Source organism: Sphaerodactylus townsendi, linkage group LG07 (genome assembly GCF_021028975.2).
Source record: "Sphaerodactylus townsendi isolate TG3544 linkage group LG07, MPM_Stown_v2.3, whole genome shotgun sequence".
Taxonomy (NCBI): Eukaryota; Metazoa; Chordata; class Lepidosauria; order Squamata; family Sphaerodactylidae; genus Sphaerodactylus; species Sphaerodactylus townsendi.
The window spans coordinates 89,398,545-89,426,032 of record NC_059431.1 but is presented as its reverse complement, the minus strand read 5'-3'; the positions used below and the strand labels follow the sequence as shown (position 1 = coordinate 89,426,032).

Here is a 27,488-nt window from a genome sequence, read left to right as displayed (position 1 = left end):
GATTTCCAGGGCCTCACGCTGTGGTGAGATGGAGGTGGTGGCAGATGGAGGTAAGAAAAAAATAGTGGTGGAAAATAAACTAAAAACCTAAACCACGGCATATTTTTGATGGAACATGATGGACACTATTCCATAAAGCTAGGGACTTTCTTATTTTGCATGTGGGAGGGGGGTAAGTATTCAATTTACTCTTTTCCCCATGTATGATGGTTTCCAGGGACAAGCCTGCTTAATTTCAGCAATGAAACTAAACCATGAGCCTTCAAATTCTCCTCTGGTTTATTTCCTGTCCATCCAGTAGCTTAATCTCTTGTTTTCATTAAGAATACTTTACAGGCTTGTTTTAAGTATTACTGAGCAAATGTATGACAAACTCTGAACACTTCAAACAAGCCATATAAGTGCCAAGTATTGTCATATTCTTTGGATATTAACAATAATTTTATATTTCTAAAGGTGACAGAAACATTAGACAAGTACCATTCTTGGAATCTGGAAGAGAACTAGTTTATGATCACAGAACTGTAAGCTATTGTTGACATTGTGCATGCAACGGCTTCAGTTTCCTCCATAATGGACTAAGATAGCATTTCTATACATTTATACATTTATTCTTGGAAGTAAATCCATTGAACACCCTGCCATTTATTTCTGGGGAAGATTAAAAATCATCCCATTCCATTAATTCCAACAAGGCTGTAAAATCATAACTTAATTGAATTCCTCACATTATACCAGGTGTGTTTAAAATATACCCCTAACCATGGTATGACTTTAGTTCTCATATATGCCATCATATTATCTAAAGATCTAATTACACCAAGCATGTAGAAGGTTTCTTTTTTTTAATGTAGTAACTAATAATGGGCAATAGCCATTATTTTACAGCATTATATTATTAGCAGAACAATTACGGCAGAAGAGAGAGATTTTAGTGCAAGGAGTACTCTTTTCTTCGTTAACTAATGGCATTCAAACATAAAAGTCATGTCCCTGAAACTCATTAGTAGATTTGTTTTACCTTTTCATATCAGAGGTGCTTGTTAATCATCACAGTGGCGGGCATTTTCCCCCCTTTTCATTGAGGGGGAAGGGGGGAATCTTCTCCAAGTTGGTACAAACATTCAAAGTACTTAATAAAACACCTTTCTTTTTCAATAAGGCGTCTTGTCATGATTTATAGTATTAAATAATAGCAGTTCGTAAGAACTGGTTTTCACTGTGGTGTTTGAAAAAGAGCCTTCTTTAAAAATGTTAATACAAATGTGTAGTCCTGCCGTATGGCTACTGGACTATTTTCTGACATTCATGTTAAAGGAAGTGAAGGTGTTATTCTTCGGATAGTCCTGTTGGTGAAGCCTGGCTGAAGCTACATGTAATCAACCATTCTTCCCAAACAAATGGATTAGCATTAGAAGGTTGGTACTGAAAAGTATACAACTAAGGAAGTTGTGTTTGCTTGTAATGTTCTGCTACTATTGTCTGTAAATATCAGTGGTATAAACATTTGTCTTCTTCATTATGGAAGGTTTATTGTCTTCTTTTTCTTGTCTTCAGTTAATGGTTATAATCAATTAATGATCTCAAAAAAAGCAGACAGATTCTCTGGTTTGGTACAGCGGCTTTGTTTACCACCTTGGATGCATTTTAAATAAATGCAAATGAGGCCTCTCGAAGTGTTGGTGGGACATTGGGAGAACTTGGTGGTCATCTGGCCCAGTTTTGAGCTTCAATCTAGGTAGCAACCATAGGTGTGCTATTGTTTGACATGCCAGCTTCCACCCCCTGGTATTTAGTATCTCACTGAAGTTGGATATATGAAAATGCCAATTTTCTGCTTTATGCTCAGGGTATCTACGTTTCTGAGAAGTGAAGTGATGTGACCTCATACTAACTCCATGTATTCCAGATCACTGTTATGAGACTCAACGGCTAGAATTTCCCCTTTTTGATCGTGACTTTTCCTGCGTGTCAGGGACATACATGGGCTTCCAGTCACATCATTTGCACCTTACTGCCCAGTTGCCCACAGGATTAATAGCTGTCAGCTTAATGAGCAAGTTACAGTGCTTGGAGAAAAATGAAGACATTCAAAACTGTTAAGAACTCCCACAGTGCAGTTATTGGCAGCACCTCTGTTCAAAGTATGACTAATTATATAGTATCATGGAACATGGATTATCTCAATAATCCTGTAAAGTAGACAACAGCATGGCCCCCACATTGCATGTGAGGTGCTTGAGAAAGGCTCCATCACACAATGGTGGGGCAAGTGAAATTTCAACCCCAGCTTTCTCAATTCATGCATAATTTCCTCAAGCTCTCCTGTCATGGCTCTGCCCTTTCCATCCACACTAAATATACAAAGAAAGTCCTGCTTCAGCAGGAGGTATTTCCTTCACCCTAAAGCAGGGAGGAGCTGAATCCCGCAAAACCATTAGCCTTCAGAAGACGAGTTGTTGCTTACACAAACAGCTCAGCATATGGTGCTCTCTCTCCCCCTCTCTCTTTTCTCATTGCACCAACTCAGTAATTATTCCAAAGCTCATTAGTCAGGTCCCCCCCCACACACACACACCTCTTTCAGAGATGACTTTGCTAATTTATGATCCCTCAAGGAGAGGGGTTCCTGAGTGCCAGCCTGTATAGAGGCCATCTTCTTCTCATACGCTTAGTAAGATCTGCATTTGCACACACACAGTGCAGTGCAGTTTTTCCTTTGGGAGGTGAATGGATTTGGCAGTAAGGAAGGAAAGGTGAACCTTCGATTCCAGCCCCTGGACTGGGGCATCCCTTAAAAACTGGAAGTGCAGATTTAGTAGTTGTGTTCTTGTTTCTTTTTCAGCCAAGCCTAGTGCCCACCCCCACTGTTTTTTCTCTCCTGTCAAGAAGCATTCTATACCACAGGGTTGACTTTCTTCTGAGTAGCAACATGCGGTTGACTGTGCCCTCTCCCCCGCCCCGAATTTCAATTTCTTAATGTACAGCTCAGGGGTTTTATTTTATTTTCTTTTTTAAGCAGAAGGGAAGCTGCTGCTCCCTTCGGGTCGGGACGGTCTTATCGAGGCTGAAGTTTGGCGCATTGCACGCGCCCCCCTTTCAAGTGATTATCTGTCGAGGACCTCTTGAGCCATCTCCATCTCTGCAGCGTGCTGATAAGACAGCTGTTTCTCTCGCCGCCGTGTCTCTCTGGGCCTCGGTCTTTCTTTGGGTACAAACTGTGGCTTTGTTCGCCTGGCCTGGTGCTGTCACTTTCTCTGTTGTGCGGGCGTTTGATCCGAGCACAAAGGGGGGGGGGAGAGAGAGAGAGAGAACAGGGAGACAGAGGGCGACGGGACCGATTGCCTGGCTGATAAGAAGGCATGGTCTAATTTTTTTAAAAATGGGAAACGTGTGTTGCACCCAAGTTGAAGGGGAGCGGCGGGGAGAAATACTCAACCACATAAGCCGCGTAGCAGAAAGCTGCTCCTCCTCCCCCCCCTTTTTTTTTTATTCCAGCCAGGGATAACAACGAGTTTCTGCCGAGAAAGCAAGCAGATGGCTAAACCCAAATAATGATCATTTATCTTTCCTTTCAAGAAGTTAAGGGATTGCTGTTGCTATTGCCTGGAAGGAATCATCCCCCCTTCCCTCCTGCCCGGCTATCCTTCTTTTCTTCTCCCTCTTTTGCCCCTACCCATCGTTCACCGGGGAGGGGTGGGGGTGAGGGAGAGAAAAGATCATAATAACATTTAAAATGTTACTTTTTAAAAAAGGAGAAAAGCAAAGCAATATTGCCACGTGCAAGCTTGCAACTCAGTCCTGAACTTGGCTTCAGCATATACAGGGCGACCTTACATATGTTGACTCTGAAACACACACATACACACACACACACCGCCGCCCTTGAGTTCAACGGGATGTCTTCCCTAGAAAGTCCGCAGTTTGTTTTTAGCCACACTATAAGAACTCCAAAGGAAAGGAAAGTGAAACTTCTTTTCCAATTGAAGGGGGAAATTTGTTGTGTGCAACTTGGTGATTTGGTAGCTGGAAATGGGAGAAAGAGTCTGGTGCACTTTTTTCCTGAGCCGCATACACTCTCGTTTTAGCGACCCTGCCAGTATCCAACAGGACTCGTTCAAAGTAATCTGTTTTAAAGCCCGATTTATACAGTTTCGCACACCGGAAACACTAAGTAGAACTACTTATTTGACACAATAGGCGCGGATCAGACCTCTAATTCCAACTATAAGATCTCTCTCCTTCACTCTCCCTGCCCCCCCCCCCGCGCGCCCCTCCACATACACTCTGTTAACTGACCTTCCTTTCTGTTTTTATCGTGGGCAAAAATTCGCTCTTAAAAAGTGATTCTCTTTGTGGCATCGGTAAAACAATAGGTTGCTGACAAAAGATTTCTGAAAACTTAACAAAACGCTGGGTTGTTGAACTCTTAGCCGGTTTTTTTTACCCCTTTGTGATTCCCTGGTGCAGAAAAGCGACCAGGGCTCGCAGAGGACTAGCTCGGGTTTCTGTCCATGGTCCTGAATCCCCCCCGCCCCCAACTTGGTGAATAGGGAAAACTGCTGTGCGAAGGCTCTTCAGAGACGCATGATTCTTCCTGGAATTTCCTTGTTTGCGTTGGTCCAATCTCCAGGGTGTCAACGTCTGTCTACCTTTAGCACAGTGGTTGTCAAAGTTAACTTGCTGGATCAAGTGCAACTTCTCGCGCACCCGTGTTAAAAGTAGTTTTGTCTTTGTTTGCTGAAGTTAGGGAGGTGCTATTCTGTATTCCTCTGTTTGGTGTCTCGTTGGCGATGGGATCTGGTCTACTCTGGACAACTCTGCCCCACACTCAAAGGTTTTGTGTATCCTTTCAAGGAAAAGAGCGAGCACAAAAGTGTGTGTTAAGTTTTATTATGCGATTTAGAAGTAGAGCCAAGGCTTCAAAAGAGACACACTTGTGTCACTGTTGAGAAGAGAGATCCCTCACTCTTCCGTGCATTAAGTTTTGACATTGGGGTAAATGTCGCCTTTATTTTGGAAAGTTTTCTGGAAGGACAAAGCCATCCAGTAAAGAAAGGCGGGAGCCACTGCCTATAATAACTGCCTACAGAGGAGGAGGATTCGAGAACAGGAAAGGACCCAAAATGACTTTCCTGGCCACAGTGGCAGCGGACGATTTCCACTCGCTCCACAGTTAAGTAACATGTTGGGGGGTTTTTTTAATCGTTCAAAGTACTAATAAGAAGGGGGCTGTTGTTAAATTTTAGGTACCTATCGTGCAGACATCTGTGCACAGACACCTTCGAGGAGTCCCACTTAGTCCTGGGCAAATTTCATTTCTTCTTTCTTAACCATTTAAGAGTGTAAACGTTCCGGGCTTCCGTTGAGTTGTTGCTTTGGACAGTGTAGCAACAGCCTTTTAAAAAATCGATTGAATGGGAGAGAAAGTCAGGTCACTAAAGGGTTTTAGGTCCTTGATTTCACAAGGTTACTTCTCTTCGACAAAGCTGCCGTCTTCTCGGAATGTTCCTGGAGTCGTAATTTTGGGCTGAGAAGTAAGAAGAAACTCTTCCTTGGGTTGTGCCTGTCGATAGCAGACGGTGCCTTTGCTGGTAGCCTCCCGCTTTCTAACCCATCCTCCCAAGGCCCATTTGTCACACAATAATCAGGCTTCATCAGAAGATGAGAGTAAAGGAGGGGCGTGCCACTAGATGGTTAGAGGGGAAGAACCTCTCTCTCTCTCTCTCTCTCTCTCTCTCTCTCTCTCTCTCTGTGTGTGTGTGTGTGTGTGTGTGTGTGTGTGTGTGTGTGTGTGTGTGTGTGTGTGTGTGTGTGTGTGTGTGTGTGTGTGTGTGTGTGTGTGTGTGTGTGTGTGTTTAGGTGAGGGAATCGAGGCAGACCAGACCAGAGCGCTGTATAGGACTTAGCAAGAATCAGCTAAGCGCCCCTTCCCAGAATTTACAAGGAAAAGGCACAAGAAGTCCCAGATATGTAATGGCCTGTAGCAATCTAGCCCCCACGGTCCTTATCTTTGAAATTGGAGTCATAACCCAGGCTTAGCACAAATGCCTCCTATTCCTCCATGTTCTTTCTGTTTAGCATCTCTTTCAGCCAAGATTCCCCTCCGCCGCCCCACGTACATGAGAGGTCTGATTTTACGTTCAGTGAGTTAAGGCTAGAGAGAAAAGGCAGTTAGACTTCAGGCCATGTGGAAGTGCTGCTTTCATATGGAGCTGCCCATTGTTGGACTCTGCCCGGCAAATCGGACCTTCAAAGTTCCTCGTGTCTCTCTTCTCCGCGACTGGGTGCAGTTGAGAGAATATGGAAATTATATGGACCAAACAGCCGGATAATCAAAGGCTCTGGCAGCCGGTCCGTTCCTCCTACTGAAACCCTCAAGGGCACACTCCTACGGAACACTAATGGACGTTGCGCCGCTCCCCTGACGTCCCTGCCGTGCAATCTCTACATGCAAATGTTGGATCTGTTAAAGGCACGCCGGGGTGTCTGTGCCTGCCTGTGTGTGTTGGGTTTCTTTCTCTTTTAAAATTTTTTTTCCCCGAGATGTGCAGTTGTTGCAATTAGAAAAAAACACACACACCAGAGGGTTCTTTCCCTCCCACCTCCTCCTCCCCTTCCTCCACAGCCAGTTCCGAAAGCCTTTCCTATGCGAGAGAGAAGCCAGGTTGAAGAACTGAGGAAGGACACGGAAGGGCAAACCTCTGAGAAGCATGTGAAGGGTGCGTCGTGCCAAGTCAGGAGAACCAGGGAGTAGGGAAATACAAACGCTTGTCTTTTCTGCCACCTGGTTAGGGGAGCTTGTGTGCCTGCCGGTTTTGGATCATTGTCATTGAGAAAGGGCGAGTTATGGGCGGAGACCGAAGACTAGCTCTTTAGAGGTCTGTTGCCCAAAAGTAACAAATCTCCCAGTAAAATCCTATGCAGAGTGCACAGGACTTCACTGCCCCCCTGTTCTTCGTCACCCGCCACCATCCACCCCCACACCGTGTTTGCATATGTTGGGGACAGGGGATCACAGATACGACAGATAAGATTCTGACTCTGAAGGTATCATTGAAAAGGACTGCCTCTACAACTTCTCCAGGTATAAAGTTCTGGTTCAACCAGCATCAGCCCACCTTTTCTTCCTGCTCTGTTTCCAAACTGGATGCATTCTCCCCTCACTCCCACCCTCACTTCTGGACACTGGGAATTAGAAGAGAAAGTGTGTGTGTGATGGAGACCGGGCAGAGAGAACTCGTGCAAAGCACATTGGTCATGACAGGTAACCTCCTTCCCTTAGCCTAAGGAAGTGGGCAAATCCAGGCACGCTCCCCAATGGACATATGTTGTCGCTCCTCGGACATGCTGTAAAAAAGCAGTGACAAGCTTCCCCACGCGGATTGTATCTCTCTACTCCAAGAAAGTTTTCCTACCAAACGAGCAAGGGGATGGAAGGGGGGGATGGACCAGAGTGTGAAAGCGCCCCCCCCCCCGCCTGCCCTGCAACGCTGATCCAGCCACATCCCACGCCGCTTTCCCCGGACGCTGCCTCCCCACCCCCTCAATTCCGCCTCGCCTGCCCCTGTGCCGAGTATGGTACCGCTCGGCTCAACCCATCCTTACCAGGGACTCCATTGAGCCTGCCAGATTGACACCGAGCGTCAGCCAATGGTGTCCGGCCACTGTTTGGGGGGCGGTGCCAAAGGCGTCCGCCGCAGCCAATCGAGAAGGCGAGAGGCCTGCCGAACGCGTCCCGTTGTCTCTGGATTCGACGTATACTTCCGCGCGTGGCACCCGGGATAGGTGGGAGAGCCTGGCGCGGCTGCAGAGACACATACGCGCGCACACTCGTGCGGAAGCAGAGGAGCGCCGGGTGATACGGTTCCTATAAATCTGTGATCCAGTCCACCTCCCATTTAAGGCGTCCTCCCCCCTTATGCCTGTCCTCAGTTAAGAGATGCAGCAGCTTACTTCGATTGGGAGCTGCTAGAAAGAAACCAGGAGGCAGAGAGAGGGGAGGCTCTTAAGAAGCCCTCTTCCATTCCCTTCTTTCCTTTGTTCCTACCTTTTTATTTCTCTTCCCCTCCCCCCTTTTGGTTGAGTTGTGTTGCCACGGAAGAACCTCACGCTCCTGTCACGCTCCTCTTTTTCTTTTAAAGTTCACCCTTTTTTAAAATTCCCCTCTCCCGATTTCTTTCTCTCTCTCTCTCTATCTTTTTTTTTTTGGCGTTGCGGGAGTAGAGAAGAGGAGCTTTTTGTTGTTTTTTTAATTTTTTCCTCCATTTTTTAAAAAAAATTGCTTTTATTTACAACTGTCCGCAATTTAGATTTTGGGGTGTTGTCTTGAGACCTTACCCATCTGCTTCTTAAGACTCATCCTCACTGGGAGACCCTACATCGTTCCTTTATTATTTTTTTAAAGCTGAAGAAAGAAAGGTAAGTTGCGCTATTATTCATATTAAATATTTGGGTAGCGTTTCTGTAACTGTTGAGCTGGCTGGACGCTAGATGCAAAGAGATGACCAAAGTGCATGCCGTATACAATTAAGTTTATCGCACACGCTTCAGCGTGGGTTTCCAGCAGTTCGTGTCCTCTGCAGTGGGCTCATAGGGTTAACTCCCCCCCCCCCACATGTTCTGCCTCATATAGAAATCTCAGGATGAAAGAAAGAAGACGAAGCACGGATTTTATTTGAATCAGTTTTTAATCTGTGATTTAAACGCAATCCTATGCCGGATTGCTCCAGTCTAAACTCAGTGGGCATAGAGTGGAGTAACTCTGTCACAAGCTTGCATTGTTAGATACCCACCCTGAGCAGCTCCAGAGAGATACAGCAGTGGGCTGGAGGTGTAAAGTTCAACGCTTTAAACACCCAACTCCGATCGTGAAATGCATCTCTGGCGTGGGACCGGCGGGAAGCCATCCAGCGCCCGGCAGGTGGATGAATGAATGAAATGTGTATCGCTTTGAAGAGCTTAAACCGGCGTTTGCAGATCAGACGGGATAAGCTCCCGAACTCTAATTGCATTAGCCAAATAGCATTTGGTGGCTGGGGGAGGCGAGGGGAGGGGGAGAGAAGCCGCGAAAGGAAAGGACTTGGAAGTGGCCAACCCGGCAGATCCCGGGGCTTCGGCTGAGGCTTCGAGATATGCCAGGATGTGACAACTGGAGGGGTGGCGGGGGGGGATGGAGGGGGGGGCAGCAGTATAGGAGACTTTTTACGAGCCTTCCAATGACAATTATAGCGCTCGACAGGGAGCGCTGAGCTTTTATATCCGGGAGACACGGTTTTTCTTTGTTCTGAGGAAGCGGGGAGGGAAAGAAAAAAGCTTCGGTTCTTGATGCAGCCGAAAGGCGCCGTGATGGGAGCTCCATCGGTTAGGCGGCAGAAAGTCCCCCCCCCCCCATGCCGCTGTCCTTGGTCCTGAAAGGGGGTGGCTGCATCCAAGGCCAGGAGAAGAAAGCCGGTCCCCTGAAGCGAGCAGCCGTAGAGGCAGCCCAGCCACCCCTCCCACAGCCCCCACCCAGCCCCCAGCCCAGCCCCCATTGTGAAACCGACACCATGCTGGAGAGGATGGCGAGGCGTTTCTCCTTCGGTCTTGCCGGCTGTCAGCGTTTAGGCGCCTTTTGTTGAATGGGGAAGAGCGATGCGCGCACACACACACACCCCCGGGCCTTCCCGGCTCCCCAACGGAAGCTTGAACCTTGCAGGAGAGAAGTTAAGCGGCAAAGGAAAGGCGAAAAAAAAATACATGGGGCGTGGAGAATGTGGCCAGGCGCCTTAAAAAAATAGAAGGAAAAAACTCGCCTCCTTTCCCTGTGTTTAATGTGCCTGCAAGGTCCTCTACCAGGGATCGGCGCCGGCGCTGCTATTGTGGCTTAATTTATGCCCAGCACGTTGCTGTGTGTGTACCCACCGATTTGCACGTCTGAAAAGCGTTTAACGGGCGAGCCAGCTCCCGGTGGCGAATTGGCAGCCTCGGCTCCCTTCCTGCCTTTTGGGTTTCTTCAAGTAGGGGGAGGGGGGAAAGAGGGGAGGAAAACCGGACTCGAGGCGTTGCGATTGAATTAACAGTCGCAGGTTCACCCGTGCTGGCTGGAGGGTTGGGTAGGGGAAGGGATGCTGAAAAGACCCCGCAGCTTCTGGCCAGCTTTCGGAGGGCGCGGCGGTCTCTTCGCAGGTCCAGCAAGCTCACACACCCCTCCATGCCCGTGAAGTGTGGATGCCCCTGTGTGATATGCTAGCCAACGTAAGGGGGAATCGTTGCCGCTCCGCATCACGAGCAGGATGCTTGTAGCTATTCTGGAAGGCTGCGATATTCAGCTCTGCTCTCGGTAGAGGAGGCATCAGTGGGATTTCTCTGGAGTAAGTGGCTGGCGGGGGAGGGGGTTCTTTAGATCCTACTCAGGGGACAAAAGAGGATCTCCGCCATTCTTAATTCCAAGCAGGCACAATGGAAGGAATCGCTCGGCTTCCGCCGCTGCCGAGCAAAGGCAATATCTGAGCCTGGGATTGTCCGGTTGGGTCTCTCTGATTCGAGCTTTTTCAGCCTTCTCGGGACAGGCTGCAAAACGGGCATTTGCAACAGCGCGGCAGGTCAACGGTGCGAAGTTAAGCCACTTCGCTTTGCCGAGGGCACGCCTTTAAAAACCCGAGCTCGACCCCCCCTGCCACTTACAACTGAGCGTATTTACTACGGAGAGGAGTGGGATTGTAGGGATACAGTGCGCAGATACAGCTGTTTGGGAGGCGGGCGTAGTCCTCCCTCCCCCACCCCCAATAGTACACAGAAAGGCTAAAAATAAATTTTTAAAAAGCCGGTTGCTTCTATGCTTCCGAAGCTGGAATGGCGCGCAAGTGCCCACTTCAAAACTGCTAAGGGCTACATCGGTTTTACTCAGAAAGAAGTAGAACGCAACTCCGACCCTTACTCGAGGTGTCCTCCTAGGTAATACAGAAACACAGGCCTGTCTTGTATGTCCAACAACCAGATCTACTTTAAGAGCCTGCAAGCCGGGTTGCCTCCTGGCGCAAGGCTTCAAGGGCAGATCCCTCTCTTAAAGAAGTCAATGCCCCCTCCCTTCCGACTCCGAGCGCTGCATCGGAAAAGCTCCTTGAGGCCATTGCTCCCGCACCGAGTGGGCAGGTGACCGCCTTAAGCCTCCGCGCAAAGAGCTGAGCAAGGGGGCAGGTGCCAGCAGGGCCACCTGAGTGTCGGCTGAAGGTCACGCTGGCGGGGGTGTAGCCAGTAGCCAGGCCGAGGGGATGTTGCGAACGCCTCGCCAGCAGGACGTGGTGGCTGAGCGCTTGGGCGCAAAGGAAAGGCAGTTCGAAGGCCGCAGTCCTCAAATCACTGGCTAGGGAATGATTCTCATGGAATGGGGCTTATTTCTGAGCTGGGACTGCGCTCTAGATCCACTTGCCTGGCTCTGCTAGGCCGCCAGATTTAGGAAAGTCCACCTACACCGGCCTGGAGCTCTGCCTTCCCGAAGTCGCTTAACTCGGCCTGCTTGCGCTTAGCACGAGGTTTAGGGCCCGGCAGCCCAGCAGAAACCAAGCCCCGGTTCCCAAAAAACGGAACTGTGGAATCGGGCAGGATTTGTTTCGAGTCCACGGTCTCGGGATGGAGGATCAGTGTTTCGGACGCAACTGCAGAGTCGAGCACCCCAAGGGCTTAGAACTGTTGGGATGTAAGGAAAGGCTTAAGTCTGCAATTCTAACTATAGTTACTAGAGAGTAAATCCCATTAAGCCCTTCTGAGTAGACATGTTTAGGATTGCCTTATAAGCGGCCTACAGGACAGCTACTCTAACAATGGTCAACTGCGTAACAAAGTCTTTTCTAAGGCGTTGTTGAGAAAGCCACCCGAAAAATGACTGCTGTCCAGAAAGCACTTAATCCAATTTGGAATGAATGTGGATTTGGGATCGAAAGATCCGCCTCCCCACATCGCCTAGCAGCACACAAGATCTTCCATCCCAATCAGTAAATTCTGCCATGACTGCCGGAGCGTTTTAGGGGCCAGAGCCAGGGCTGCACGCTCCCATCCTCGCTCATTAATCTTTAACGAGACTTTCTGTAGAGTTAAGAGGTTTCGTGGCCTGCAGCCAAAAACGCTCATTCTCAACCATCTACTCCAGAGTAAGTCCACTGGCCTGTAAGGTTTCTCACCAGGTTTGCTTTGCTTCTTCACTGGACATGTTGACGTGGAAGTCAGACTCGCAGACCTCTGCGGTTCTTACTTCCCATCAAAGACTCTACCCTGACGCCCATGCCTGCTTACCACAATTGTAGGCACGAAAGAGGGCTGTTGGGAATACCCATCTACTCCGATTTGCTGAGGTTTGCGTCCGCAGCAGGTCCCGCTGCGTTCACTAACTCCCAGTAAAAGGTGCATGGCGCTGCCTGCCTTCAGATCCGGCCTCTGTTCTTACGCCCAGACAAACCACTAATTTCAACTGGACTTACTTTCTTGTAGGTATGCGGAAGATTGTGTGCCTTAATGGCACAATGCAATCCCCATGCGTGTTTGCTCGAAAGAATAACCCCTCTTTATTGAATGATGCTTCGCAGCGAGGAACAGCACAGGATTGCAGCCACCACCTGGGAGTAAAACACTCCCCGAGTGTCCTTTCCGAAGAAACAAGCATAAGGTCCGGTGGTGAGTTTAGGACGATCGCAGCGTAACGGCCTATTCGTAGTGACTCGGAATTGAGGGCCACAGATTCCAACGCGGCCCAGTTCCCCTTGCATCCCATTGATGGGGAAGAAAATACTGGATTCAGAAGCAATTCCCATACTTCGAATAGGATTCTTTTTTTAGTTCCTGGTGTGTGTGTGTTTGGAGGGGGGGGGCGTTGAAAGGGAGAGCCTCCGTTTTTCTTCAGTACACCAATAGTTAGGAAAGGCGGGAAACGCCTCGCCACCTTTCCCGGAGTTGAGCGTTACAAACGGTGCGTAATGAAGGAGGCGCGCACTGGTCCTTCGGCACCCGGCCATTGTTTCCAGCAGCACCAGCTTTCGGGAGTCAGAGGTCACTTCATCAGATGCACAGGAGTGCCAAATCCATTAAGCTGATTGCCTTCACCCTCATCAGAAAAGCAGGGAGAGCAGGCGAGGTGCCAAAGAAAGGCCAGTTTAAAACTAGGGGAGCCTCCCATTGATAACTGATTTCTGGCTCTGGTTTTAAACCGGTCTCTCCTGGTAACCGTCTCTGTCACTCTCCACCCCACCCCCCATCCCCATGGATGCACATTTCAAGGCATCTGATAAAGTGAGGTCTGACTCATGAAAGCAGATGCTGGAACAAATTTTATTAGTCTTTGAGGTACCACTAGACTGCTGCTTAATTTTGCTGCTCCTGACTAACAAGGCTACCCATCTGGAATGAATCTCTGCCTCGGATCCGATTACACAACACTGGCCAAAAAAAGAAAAGAAGCCGCGCCACATGAAGGTGCCTTACGTTCCGCGGGCCTTTCAAGGTCAGCCTGGTCGCAGGATCTCAGGTGGAGGCGTTTTCCCCACATCTGCTGCTCGTTGATCCTTTTAGCTGGGAGATGGCAGGATTCACCTGGGCCTGCCTGCACCAGCGGATCCCCCCCTCCATTTCTTATCCTTGGAGGGAATTAAGGCGCTCCAATATCACACAGGATTCTAGATCACGCAAGCTTGTCAGTCTCTTCCCGACGATCAGCCCTGGATTCTGAGGGGCTCAAATATTCCTAAAGAGGAAAGGACCCAAGGCTCTTTGAGCCGGTTTCGCTTTTAAGACATTGTTTTTATTACATTATTCCAAGCGTGGCAGGCCGTGGAATTGCCTTTTTCTCTCGGATTTACCTCTCCTCCTATTGTCACAACAACCCTATGAGGCAGGTTAGGTTGAGAAAGAAACAGGCCCAAGGTCACCCGTTGGTTGAACTGGGAAATTGAGTTGCTCAATAAGGTCCTAATCCGGCCCTTTCCCACCATTAGTTTGCGATCTGCAGCCTTGCCACCGCCCCAGCACTTCTCCAGGAGTTTTGCAGCGACTCGCAGGTGGCCCAAGAGCTGGGTTACATTTACTTCTCGTGGGGGTGGAGTCTCAACTTAGTTTGCAGTATTAATTGTGCCCTGGTGGCACGGCGCAGGCGCAGCTGGTTGTCATTCAAGCTGCTCGAAGGGGGCGGTCCTCTGTTTCCCGCTCGCGCCGGTCTCCTGCTCTGGTGCAGCACGTTGCGGTGGAAAGAGCTGATTGTTGTAGGTCTGGGTTTGTTGTTTATTTGTGTGTGTGTTTGCGCGCGCGCGCTGTACACTAGCCTTGCACAGTCTTTTTGCAATACTTTTTAGGGGGGAGGCGGATTTCTTTAGTTGCTCAACCGAAGTGGGTTTTCCCTAGACGCCACGCGCCTTCTTTCCCGCTTTTATGTGCGCTATTTGCAAGGAAGCCTGACTCCGCTCTAATGGCCTTCTAAGGCAGCGCACGTAGGATTGCAGTTGAAACTACGATTTAACCTTGCGGGTCTAGCAAGGCAGGCCGTGAGCCATCCTTCCGTAGAAGGGTGAAGTAAATAAATTAAAAGTCTGAGTACCCCGCAGAGTAAATAAGCCCACCCTAATCGGGATGTCATAAATTCATTGAAATTAATGGGCGTGACTTCCAGGGAAGGCTGCAGCCCTAGCCAATCTAGCTAGGCAATCTCATTGAGCTCAGTAGAGCTGATTGCAAACGCGTTTAAACATGTACTGATGGGAATTCTGAGCGCACTTACTCGGGGGTAAGTCTCCTTGGGCCCAGTCAGGTTCACTTTTCCGAGCGTTGTGCAAAAGATTGCAATCTTATTTCGTTGGCTAACTGCTGTCGTTGTAGGCCCGCTGTTGCTTGCTGGGGTGCGGTGACGTAAAGAAGGCTTTGCGGGGCAACTGATCCAATTTACGCCTTTCTTCCTAGAAAGAAGGGACTCTTCGCTCCACCGCCCCCAGTCTGATTGGAATACTTGCAAAGCACGAATAGATGGATAGGCAATCAGCGATTGAATGTACAAGGATCTCCTTCTGGATGGAGGCGCACGTCGCGCTTTGATTGGCGTTGACTTTATGAGCTGGGATTGCGCGCAGGGGGAAGGAGGGAGCGTAATGCGTTTGAAAGCGTCGGCGGTGGCCACGCGCCGGGCCTGGGAAAGGCAGCTGGGGCACGTGCCGCTAATCTTCCTGCTCTCACTGCCCTGCACGCGCGGGTCGAGGCGAGCCCAGGTGGCAAGCGATTGCCAGGCCCAGTGGAAGGGAGCGCGCGCCAATGGCTGCTCAGGCAGCTTCCCTAATGGGCATGGGGAACACCTGATCAACGAAGCCATTTGACCTTGGACGGCGAAAGGGTACCCTTCAACTGTTTACTAGCCAGTTTATCTGCTTATCGTCAACAGTTGGGTTCGGCTCTAGCAACTTGTCTCATTTGGAACCGAGAGATGACAAGACGTTTACTCGGATTTAGGTGTGCCCCCCGCCCATTTCAGAGGCCTGTGGTAGAAATGGAGCAAGTTTGGTTTTCTCCTTTGCACCTTTGCAGAATGATGCACGTGCAAGGAATTGCAATGCACCAGAGGATCCTGGATCTGGGTTGGAAAGGGTTCTGTTTAAAGTAGGGAGGATGATGAATAAAAGGATGTCAGGACTAGACATAGCAGATGTCAGAACAGAACATAGTTGAAATGATGCAGCCAGCGCCCTGTTGTGTAAAATTAAAAATAAGAGTGTCCATTGGGTAAACTTTACTGTTAGGCAGTTAGTACCCCGTGGCTTTTGATCACAATTCTAAAGGGATGGGTAGTATTTGGGTTTCTGGTCAGTTCTGTAGTCTGTCTCTTGCTCTGTGTGAGACTGAAAGCCCTTATTACAACATTTCTGGCTAATGCAAGAAAGTGTTAAAACGAACCCTTCGTGCTAATAGAATGTGATAATAGCAATGGTGTGGAGCGTATTTTCATAAAAATATTCTGAAGACGTTGATAATGTCAAGTCAGACCGGTGGAAGTGGAGGTTATGGCTTAGTTTACACATGCAGCAGAACATCCAAGGGGTGTTGAATGGCCTGCACCATCGTGAGAGTGGGGTTTGAATGGTTCTCCCCACCCCCCACCCCTTGCTGAATTGATTCTGTATTTGCATGGAGCGGTTTAAGCAGAGGTGGGATCTAACCAGTTCTCACCACTTCTCTAGAAGTGATTACTAATTTTTTCTGAGTGGCGAGAAGAGGTTACTAAAGCAGCCTCCCTGCCCAATAGGGACTGGAGGTGCGTGTGTGCAGCGGCACCTGAATCCCACCACCATCGGAACCTGTTAGTAAAATTTTTGGATCCCACCACTGGCTTTAAGGATATACCAACAATGAACAGTGCACTTACAGTCACTTCTAAGTCATTGGTGAGAGAGCCAGCTTGATGTGGTGCAGTCCAATGTTATACCTTGTTCTGACATCTTTACCTCATATGCATAAATTAGGCCTACTTTTGCATTGTGTTAAGAAGAATATTTGCTGCAGATTTCTCCTTTGAGAGAGTGGGGGACTTGGTGAAAAAAGCAGAGCAATGGGTAAAATCAAAATGGAATAAGCTTGCCCAGGGCTAGGGCCTTCCTTTGGCAGGGTTGTGTGTGTATGTGCAGAAGAGCTTCTGTGGTTATGAGCATGCTATTTGGCAGGTCTGTTTTGCTGACGTTATTGAGACTCTAGCATGGTGTTTAAACTAAATGGATGCCAGAAGGAGTATGCACATTTCTAAATGTCACAGATGCAGCTGGCACTTGAATCTGACTACATTGTTCAGGAGAAATGTGGTGAAGGTTTGGATTTGCTTAAATTCCTAACAGTGGGAGAGGTGAAGACCTAACGTTGGGGAAGGGGGTAGCAGAGAGCAGCAGCTGCATCCAGTAAGCTAAATTGCACTCAATAGAATCAGGAGCTGCATGTGGATGCAGCTAATAGGAAGACATTTCCGAGGAAAGAACTTGCTGGAGCTGGCAAATGTTGAGGTGCGATGGGGGTGTGTTTGTGTGAGTGCCCAGGCATATGAGAAGCAGCATATCTTGACAAGTCTGCAATCAGGAATGTAGAAATGTGTTAAAGCCCTTAGGGGGAGGGCGGTTTATAAACCGAATATATAAATAAATAAATAAATAAATAAATAAATAAATAAAATATGTTGATATGACTGGTGATATATTTTTCAAAACTACAGAAATTAGGGCACAGTTCACTCAAAGTTATATTTGACTTTGTCTGAATGGGTGCACATTGTTCACTCTCCTTTTGCTGAAATCAGTGGCGATTCTAGAGTGGCAAGGTTGTGCTGTTAACTAGCATCATGCTCTGCAAGGCTTATTTGAAGTAGCATCCTTCTGTGCTAACAGGTAAGAAGTGGTTACTGTAGCTGTAATTTCCGCTCCCACCTTTGCTTCTGTTTTGTTGTGTTATCCACATCACTTAACATTCCTCGGATTTTCCATTGACATTTTTGCCTTGCTCAAACGTTTCTGTATATTGTTTATGTCTGACTACATTTTTGGGCAAGAGGGAATAGTATTTCACGGGGACCTGAACTCTTCGTTTCTGTAGTTGCTTTTTGTTTAAAAGTTCAGACCAGCCTGGGACTCAAAACAACTTAAACTGTCCATTACCTTTACCAGTTGGAAAACTTCTCTGGAACTAGTTTAGTGGCTAATAGCAGTAGTGATGGTAAGGATGCAGATGGTAGAACTTTTTTTGTGGAAAAACACAGCCCCTGATCTTTTTCAAGTACTCTTGAGTGGAAAAAAATCAGAAAACTTTGGGAAGCACTAAGCACAATAAAACATTTTTGCTTCTAGAAAGTAATGGTTTTCCGTAAATATGAACATTTTTACCTAAATCAATCTACAACGTTAGAGAACTGTGTATACTGTTGATACACAATATACTTATTGATATGCTTAAAAATGATTTATGTTGTCCACGATTCATGTACTATAGAAGAATTCAATGTTAAAGTTGAACGCTGTAGCTAAATGCAACGATTGGACAGTCTCAAATCTTACACATTTAGTACAAAGTTCAACTTTTACTTTTTCTTGGATGACAAACATATGTTTTATGGTAACGTGTAGCAATTTGCCTTTTCCTCTCACTCTTGTGTTGGGTTGGCTTATATAAATATGCCACATAATTTTTTTTGTGAACTAATGAAGTTAAATAATGAATTTTATGTTAAAGCTGTAAAATGTTTAGGTTTGATCAGACAGTAATTCTGCAGTAAAATCTCTGAGATGCATCTATTTTTAGTGATAAGATGCTTTGAAATAATAGCAATAAAATATATACTTAATCTGCCTTTTTGGCTTTTGTGTGAGATGCAATGCTGTCTCCTGATAATGGCATAATGATGTACCTTCAGTTGAAATATTCTACTTTTTTATTTGGGGGGACAAACAGTGTAGTATGGAGGTTAGATAGCTGACATCAGGGAGGTGGCTCAGAATCCCTCTTTTGTCATGAAGCTCCCCAGAAGACTTGCGGCTGTTCTCTATTTACATATCATTTGCATTTGAGAAAAAAAGGAGGGGGAGAACTGTGTACAGTTGCCTGAAGTGCCTTGGAGCAAGGGTGAGATGAAATTTAATGGATGGTTTTGAAAATGGTGCGGTTGTACTTCAGATGCTGAAGGGTAAAGTAAACTGAAAGACATCTTCATGGCTTGTGGCTGGGCATGAGCACATGCAGGCGATGTTGACTACTGATACTTGCTTGGGGCTACAAAAATGGAGTGATTGAAAAGCTTACAAGCTAAAACATACATGTGTAGTGTGTGGACTGTGTTTGGTGCTTGCTTTATTCAGTATTTATTTTGTTCAGTTTATGACACTGCCTCCAAAGGCTCAGGGCTGTGATTGAGTATGCTGTAACAAATGTCTCACTGCTTGACCAAAAACCACCTGAGCAGAACTACTGGTGGCATCTTGTGGATGGCCATTTAAAATAATTTCTGTAAGGTTTGCATTATATCATTGTTAACCAGGCTTGTGAGTGCAATGAATGCAGACCAGAGGAAGTGGATTCTCCTAGCGTAGCCAGGAAAAAGTGCTGATTGGCTTCTCCGTTTGCCTGTTAACAGATTAAAACAATAGTGGCTCAACTTTGCTAATGGAGACTGCTGAGACTTGGACTCATTACCCTCAACCATTCCTACACTTCTGCTTCAGAGAAATGAATCACAAAGGAGAGGTTATTGGCTTGGCAGTGAGAGAAAATTGAAAATGCCATGTTGGGAAGAGAGCATTTACAGCTGAATTTGAGAAGGGGAAAATATCCAACGTAGGAATGATGCCAGTGGGAGTAAGTTCGCCAGACCGTCTAAATGACTAATTCTAGTTCAACCTTGAAAATAGGATGCACTTTTGGGTAGCCTGCTTAAAATAAAAGAACATGCTATCCAACCCTTTCCATTTGCAGTTGGATGCCAGAAATAACTCTTGTAAGCAGTCTACTTCTTCTGCTGACTCAATCCTGTTCCTAGCTGCACCAGCCTGTAACTATTACTTTCATAATCCCTGGAGTCTTTGCTCTGTTCCTAATGTTTGCAGTTTCTATGTTGCATGTGGCCAAATACACAACCTCCCTGTTTTGTTTTCCTCTGCCTGCCTTCTTGCTTTGCTTTTTTTTCAGAAGAACTAGTCAGTTTAAATAATGCAGGCTCTACTCTAGTCTGGATAAACAAGGATGACTGACAGCAGGAGCACCTCCCGGTGGCAGAAGGTGCACACTAGCATCAGGTTTTCAGATTACGCCTAACTGTCCATGGCCAAAGTGAAATGAAAAAGGAAACCTGGGAGTATATCAGCAGACTAAAATGTCTGGTGATTTAGATAACCAGTACAGTTGGCCTCCCCCTGTCACTAGTAATTCAAGGAACAGGCTATTATGAATATTACAAAGTTGATGAACTTTGGGTGGAAGCTTGTATAACTTAACACATGCTCTAGTTTTTTGGGAACTATAGAGGCTTGTCAGTTTTTTAAAGTAACTAGCAGCTTCTCAAAGTGACATTGAAGACATTAATAGTTTAGCAACGGTTGTATTTACATCAGATTAATCCTTTTAGTTTACAAATTGATCTCCGTTTTTAACAAAACTGCGTCTCTTAATAAATGCTAGTTAGGCAGTCAACTGAAAACTCTTTTATTCAAATTGGGAACTAAGCTTGATTAAACAAATACCCAGGACATATTGTATATGGTTTAGACAGGTGGTTTTCAGTATGCAAGTCATCCAGGCATGGAATACCTGTTTGTGCAAGACATATGGTTCATAGAAGATTGCTGGTTAGTGCTTTGATCTCGTCAGTTATATTTTTCTCACGTCAGTTTTTTGGATGATCTGTAGAAAAGGTCTAGTAAAGAATATTTTGTGCCTAAACTAAATAGATGCCCTTCACTTGTAAGGGCGATGATAGCTTAGTTATGCAGAATTTGAGATACGTTGATTTTTTTCCTGGTTAAGAACATTTCATCTGCAAGCAAACTGTCCCTTAGTGCCAGTATATCCTTGGTAGTGTTTATCAGGTTGAGTCTCTTCTACTGTTCTAATTTCATAATAGCAATCTAGCTAAAAGAAAAGCCCGTCATTTGTCGAATAATCCAGTTTTTAAATAAGGAATGTGACTGCACTTACATTAATGTTTTAGATAGAGAACAACTTTTCGAATTACTGCTGTAACCATCTCTGTGGCAAACATGATTAATGGCAAATAACCTTGAAAGTGGAACAGAATTGCATTGTCATTCAATGTTTTGACAAACCGAGGCTTTATTTGCCTTTGAAAAGTCTTTTATAGCTGCACTTGATCTAATGTTTCCTTTTACAGTGAGAGTCTTCTCAGTTGAAATGTGTGTGTTAAGTAAAATGGTTGATCCTGTGCTTGTACAGTGTAAAGATGTTAATTGCTTTGTTCTTTACTGTAACTAGAGAAGCTGTAACATGTTTTTTGATATCTATATAAGCTTTTCCATTTTAACCATCACTATATGTACTCGGCTTACCAAAATTTTTACAGTGTGTGGGAAGTGCAATTCTGTGACCTATATAAAACCTACAGATTTAGCCCACGCACATAATCTTATTTTGAACAGTTTTACAATTCAGGATCTTAGGCATGAGAAGGGGCAAGATACTGAATCCCCACCCTTGGCTTCCTGTGGTTATAGGTGTCGTCCACACGCTTCCAAGCATATCGTTTGGAGCCCTTAAGACCAGAAAGTTGCACATGGTCATTCTGTTAAAACCAAGGCTGCAATTCTAGGGCAGGGGTAGGGAACCTGCGGCTCTCCAGATGTTCAGGAACTACAATTCCCATCAGCCTCTGTCAGCATGGCCAATTGGCCATGCTGGTAGGGGCTGATGGGAATTGTAGTTCCTGAACATCTGGAGAGCTGCAGGTTCCCTACCCCTGTTCTAGGGCAAACTGCAGTTGAATACCACCTCTGTGTTTTTTTCTGCCTGCCTGAAAAACTGTAGTGTATTTGCTGCCCTGCTTGCCTAATTGTGCTTACTATGTTTGAATGCACAGAACAAGTGAGCTGACACCTAGAACAAAGTACCACCTCCCAACATTCACTCCCTAGATCAATTCAAAGCTTCTCAACAGCTGCTTTGAGCATTCTTACGAGTAGAAAGGTGGATGGAATGAAATAAGAACAGCCACCTTAATGTGCACTCTGAGGAAAAATGTGCACTCTGGACTTAATTCTAAATAGGAATGTTTACTCTTTAACAAACATGGCAGTCCCCCCCCCCCCCCAATGTTATATAAAACACTGGTCTTCAGTCTTTCCAGATCTGAGGAGCTGCAAGTGCGTGACAGGAAGTTGCATGACCCTGGAGTCAAATGATAGGTGGGGGGAGGGAAAGCAGGGTTATGATTACACTGTGGACAAGACTTGGGTCATGGGCAGCAGGCCTAGGGAGACAGCGATGGGAAACACAAGCTGAGCAGCAGCAGAAGTAACTCACAGAGGGAGAGATCAAGGGCCAGAGCCATGAGGAATCCTTTCGGCCTTTCTGCAGTTCCTCTTGATGGCCATGCAAAGAAAGGAAGAACAAGTTGCCCTCAGTCTTGATGCAGGTATGCATTATTTCAAAAGACAGTGTTTATTTGCTGTGCTGGCTTTCTAGGGCAGTGGTTCTCAACCTTCCTAATGCTGCGACCCTTTAATACAGTTCCTCATGTTGTGGTGACCACCAACTCTAACATTTATCCATTTTACAGATGCAGAGAGTCTTAGGCGACCCGTGTGAAAGGGTCGTTCAACCTCCAAAGCTACTTTTGAAACTCCTTTAAAAATGCATTGTGCAAAGCATTACAAGAAAAGAGTAAAAATTAAGTGTCTGTTGGAATTGCTTATTGCGTGGAATAGAATGTATCAGGAAATGCACTAGGAAATGCATTATCATCAGGTTTCTGGCAACTGAACCCAAGTTATATGTGTTGAAAAAGGGGGGAATGTGTTAACAGTGTGGAATGCAGGAGTAGAGTTTTATGTCTGTCTGCTGAGGAAAATCAGGAAAACATTGCCAGTATTGAAAGAGCAGCCTGTGTTTCTAGCCCAGCAGGCATTGTTGTCAAATTGCAGGGATTCCAACATCTAATGGATTACAACTGGAGCTAGGCTTCTATAATATATGCCAAACTATAGAAAGCTAGTGCTAGTGAACAATTCTTTCTTATTCAAGCCAGCTGTATTAAGTATGCAAGGAACCTGTTTTGGGTCCTGAGATGGCTTATTTTTTTAAAGCAAGCATTCTTAGATGTGTGTTGCAGTTTGAAATGCTTGTAGTTGACAATAAACTTTATAGGACTCACCACCCCATCCAAGAGGTCAGGCACCCCTGTGGTTCCCGTAGGCCCTTCCCAGCAGGGTGTGGAGGCTTGCAAAACAAAGAAGCCTCCCTGACACTGAAAAACCCTCATTAAATAGACTTATGACACCTTTTTAGGTGCTGTAAGCGTAAAGTCCCATCATAAGGCAACGAATGGCCAAGAAAAAGCCGACTACTGTTAGCTCCTCCTTGGCCAGGTCCCGGCCTTCCCCAACCATGGCAGCAGGGATTCTGCAATGCTGGCGCTGTTTCCTGGCATCAGGGAGGTCCATGGCAGCTGCAAGCCAGTAGAATCATCTGTCCGCCAGAACAAGGCGAATCTGCCAGGGCAGCTTTGCACCGCTCCCATGGGCAAATCCCCCCCTTCTTTGGATGGGGCCATCAGTAGGATTTAATTCTGGGGAACATAACTTAAGATTTCACTGTTAAGAGTTGAAGGGGACTGATGAACTCGTCAGCTGTGAAAAAGTTGGGGAGGGAGTGGCTCCAAGTGTGTTACGTTATTTTTGGAAAAAGTAGATTTCAGGTCTATTTATAAGTTCTTTCCAGCAATTAAAAATGTTCAGTTCTGATGTGCAGCATTCCAGGAGATTATCTAATTGATAGGATGCGGAGACATAGCTACAGGGGGGTGTGCATGACGCACCAAGGGCAGGGTGGAGACCGGGGGCGGGGTGGAGGTGAGGCGTGTGGGGGCGGGGTGAAGGTGTTCTGGGGCAGGGGCGGAGAGTGCACCAGTGCACTGGGCGCATTTCCTCCTTGCTATGCCTCTGATAGGATGTGCTCAGTTTTATGGGTGTTGGTGATCATTGATCTGAGTAGGCCAAAGTCTTTAGAAAAAATGTTGGGGTATTGATGGCCAGTGTGGCATCTGGAGTTCTGGTGATGTTGTCAATTGCCACTGAAGCCAAGTGCTTTGCAATCACCTTGTGATTATGGTAAGCACTGTTTGTGCTATTTGATACTGTTGTGGGAAGTTGTTATGGCTTAGCAGATTGAAGAAGAGTTTCTTTATTTCATCTTAAATATCAGTTTGAACTCAGTTCTACAAACTAGCATAAGCAAAAGAAAAGTTTGGTGTGAACAGCTTACAGTCAAGATGATGGAAGGTGGGATAATGAGAGGGATGTTCAGCATTTTGGTATTTCTGCCCAAATCCTTAGCACACATGTTGTACTAAGAAGGTTATTTGCAAAGACCTCTTAGAGGTAGGAGCTATGGAGATCACATAGGATATAACTGGTACTTTTGTCCAGTGCAAAGAACCTTCTGTGGATGCGAGGACCTGTTGAGTTAAAGGTGTCAGTAATACATTCTAAGAGTTCTGGGGATTGCAAGGGAAGTTGATAATCCTTTCCTCTTGAAACCCTAACAGTTTAGCACAGGATTCTTGTTACTGAGCATCAGAGTTGCCAGGAAAGAAAAAGACCAGAGAGCTACTATTCAAAAGAACAGTGCACTTTTAGTTGAATACAGTACATGTCAGTTCCACCAGAGAGATATGCCCATCTGCCACAGAAGTTGCTGGACTTGGGAGTAGAATACTGACCGGTCAGAAGAAGTCCCACAAAGGAGCTTTCTGATGAACTCTGCTAAGCCTGAAGTAGTAATGCTCACCAGTTAGGATGTTCTCTGCTCTGCCCTGGGAATGTCTAGATTTCATAGTCCATTATTCCTTTTCTCAGCCATTACATTCCTGTCAGGGGCATGTTGCCATTTATGGTCACTTTGACACTCATTGATTTAGGTCCCGTTGTCTTGATTCACAGTCCTTCTGGAGTGTTGTATTGACACACATTTTTTCCCATGGCTCAGTCACTTTTTCCTTTTGTGGGATTAAGAAACTAACGATAGCACATCCTAGTCACTGGGCAGAAATCATCCAGGGACTTTCCAGTTGGTCATCTTCTCCACTGCTGTCTTTTAGGCTTGGTCTTCAGACCGCTCATACTCTCATTTATTATTTTTTATTTGGTCTTGACCCCCCAGGGCAGGTGCTTTATTTATATTTCACATGTGGGCTGCATAAGACCACTTAAAGCTGCCAGCTTTACACTTTTATTTGTTGTGAAATTTTCTGTCTCCTCAAGAAGAAATGATGTAAACGGCAAATATGATGCCTGCTGAGTGATATAAAATTACACTCCCAATTTCTGTTTTGCATGCTCCATGGCTTGTTGGTCTCACAATTTTAAGCTTTAACTTATGTTAGTTCAACATTATAAAACCCTCATATGTATAACATTTTCTATCGAACAAGGCTCCTCCTTTAGCCTTGTTCTGACCACGCTAATTTGAGAATAAGATCCACGAACTTGAATGGAATGCTTGTAATTTAAAAAAAATTCAAATCTGCATTCATAATATTGCAGCATTCTAACAGTGGCAAATGCCTCTTCTAACTAGGTTTGGACGATGTCAAACCACACAGTTGTCTGGGATTGAAGCAACCAGGTGGATACGATCAAGAGAAGGTGTAGCTCTGTTTTCATATTTGTACAATAAAACTTAATATCTGCCAACAAGATGATCTCTATGTCCCATCTCTCTTCCCCCCCCCCCAGGTTGTTGTACTACCCTAAATCATGATACATATAGGAACATTTGTCACATTAGATGACAACAAACTCAAGTGCAGTCTTGTTAAAGCGCTGAAGCCAATCCTGGCTTTTTGGGGAAGTTGTAGGGTATGTTCTAAGAATGTGTGAACAGCAAATGAGACACTAAGATGTAAAAATCTTAGGTCTAAATAAATGTGTGAAAAGGCCTCTAACTATGTCTTTAGAGCCTGTAATGTATTCTGATTGCATTAACGAACTTAGTGTGGAGGAAACAGAGCATGATTTGACACAGTAGTGGTTCTGCCATGAGTGTGAAGGAATACAGAGAACTTCTGCTGAACTCCAAAAATTGAACCTTCTTGTTGTTCTGCATCTGCTTAGCTTTTCAAATACAGAAAAGGAAAGCATTTCACCCATACAGATGTTTCACTGTGTATTAGTACATTTTGCATGTACTGTTAGGTCCTCTGATAGCCCCACACAGTTAACACCTAGAATAAACACTGTGTGGGATTTTGCATCACTTCTCTGCTAACAAGTTTAACCTTAGTGCCAATTTTAACTTTTTATAGGCTAGGTGTTAAAAGCATTTTAACACCTTTACAGTGCTCCATGTGCCATGTCAAGTGGAAAGATGAGGCAACGGTGGAGTGAGATGTTAGCTAGGTTTCCTTACAAACAACTGCCTGTGTCACCTCTCAGGTTTTTTAAAAAAAGAATGCTATTTCAAATATGCATTCTTGAAACCCTACGGGGTTTGGGGCGGTATAATAAATTGCCCTACGGGGATGGGGCGGTATAATAAATTGAATAAATAGAGCCCTACGGGGATGGGGCGGTATAATAAATTGAAAAAATAAATAAATAAATAAATAAATAAACTCCCATTGAAACGAGTGGAATTTGCTTTGCAGTAAAATAGTTAAGGGGGGCTATTTAAGGTCTGTACTAATAAGTTTTTAAATTACTGTCAGGCATAACAATTTAAGTGTATTTTATACCATTTATTAGTAGTGGGTTAACACATACCCTTTCATGAGGCAAATGTTCTTTCTCTTGTTCTTCTTCATGTGCTGACAGCCTTTTGGACCCTACCTGGTATAAAAAAGATCTTGTCTGAAAATTGAGTTATCAACAAAAAACAGTGCAACTTTCACTGAACCAGTAATGTGCTGCGTGAAAATAAGAAGAGCGAGTACTGGAACCTTTTCAGTACAGTGTATCAGTTTCTAGATGAAACTGAAGTGTCTCTTAACTGAGAACAACCTGGGAGGCTTTTTAATTTCAGTGAAATAGGATTCTGTCTGACTTAAAGAAAGAATTGTGATTGCTAAGAGTGGGGAAGCAAAATTTTGTGTGGATGCTACTGTGTTAAGAAATAAGTAGTGTCTCACTGTGACTGTAAACTGAAAAGACTTTGCAAAATATATTTTTCGAAAGAAGTGCACAGGCTTGCAAAGTGCCTCACAAGCCAATATGTAAGTTTTATTCCAAGTGAAGATGGCTGCTTTACAGCACAATCCTGTTTGTGTGCTTAGAAAGCAAGTACCACTAAATTGAAGAGTGCTTACTTCAAGGTAAGTGTGCAAAGAACTTCCCCCTTAAACAATCAAATAGCATGCCATACAAGTGGCCAGTGTTGAAGCCTTAAAGGGCATATTGAATAGTCTTGCAGCGGAACTTATATTTTGCTCTGTTTACAGGTTAGCATCTGCCTCTTAAATAGCTAAGACAAATAACTTGGTTTTTAAAGATTAGTTTATTGGCATAACGTTTCAGATGCACCACTTGCAAGGCTAAGCAGGATATCTGAGGCTTCCCATTTCTGTATGTGCCATTCATCGCCGATCTTGAAATCTGCAAATGTAGACAATTAAAAGCTAGGATGCAAGTACCATTCTTTCTCCCAACTTCAGTGTTTTTTTCCCCAGATTCTTACAGTCCTGGCAGGTTCAAATTAACAACCTGCACCTGCTGTTAATTGACAAGTAAATTTTAACCCAAACTTAATGGCTTACTAGTGGTTTCCCTGTAGTTTAATAGACAGAAGCACCACTGTTT

General features: G+C 45.5%; 1 protein-coding gene across 8 annotated transcripts in view; it reads left to right on the top strand.

Annotated features, from left to right (window-relative positions):
- ELAVL2 (ELAV like RNA binding protein 2) overlaps window positions 1-27,488 on the top strand; it is a 213,600-nt gene that overhangs the window by 20,206 nt on the left and 165,906 nt on the right. For 5 of the 8 annotated variants that reach the window (XM_048503247.1, XM_048503244.1, XM_048503240.1 and 2 more), the window contains exon 1: window positions 7,799-8,421. The exons of 2 other annotated variants lie outside the window; for them this stretch is intronic. The gene's annotated coding sequence lies outside the window, so the exon portion shown is untranslated. Of the gene's footprint in view, window positions 1-7,798; window positions 8,422-10,331; window positions 10,353-27,488 lie in introns of those variants that run through there. One more of the 8 variants, XM_048503246.1, reaches the window with a different exon arrangement.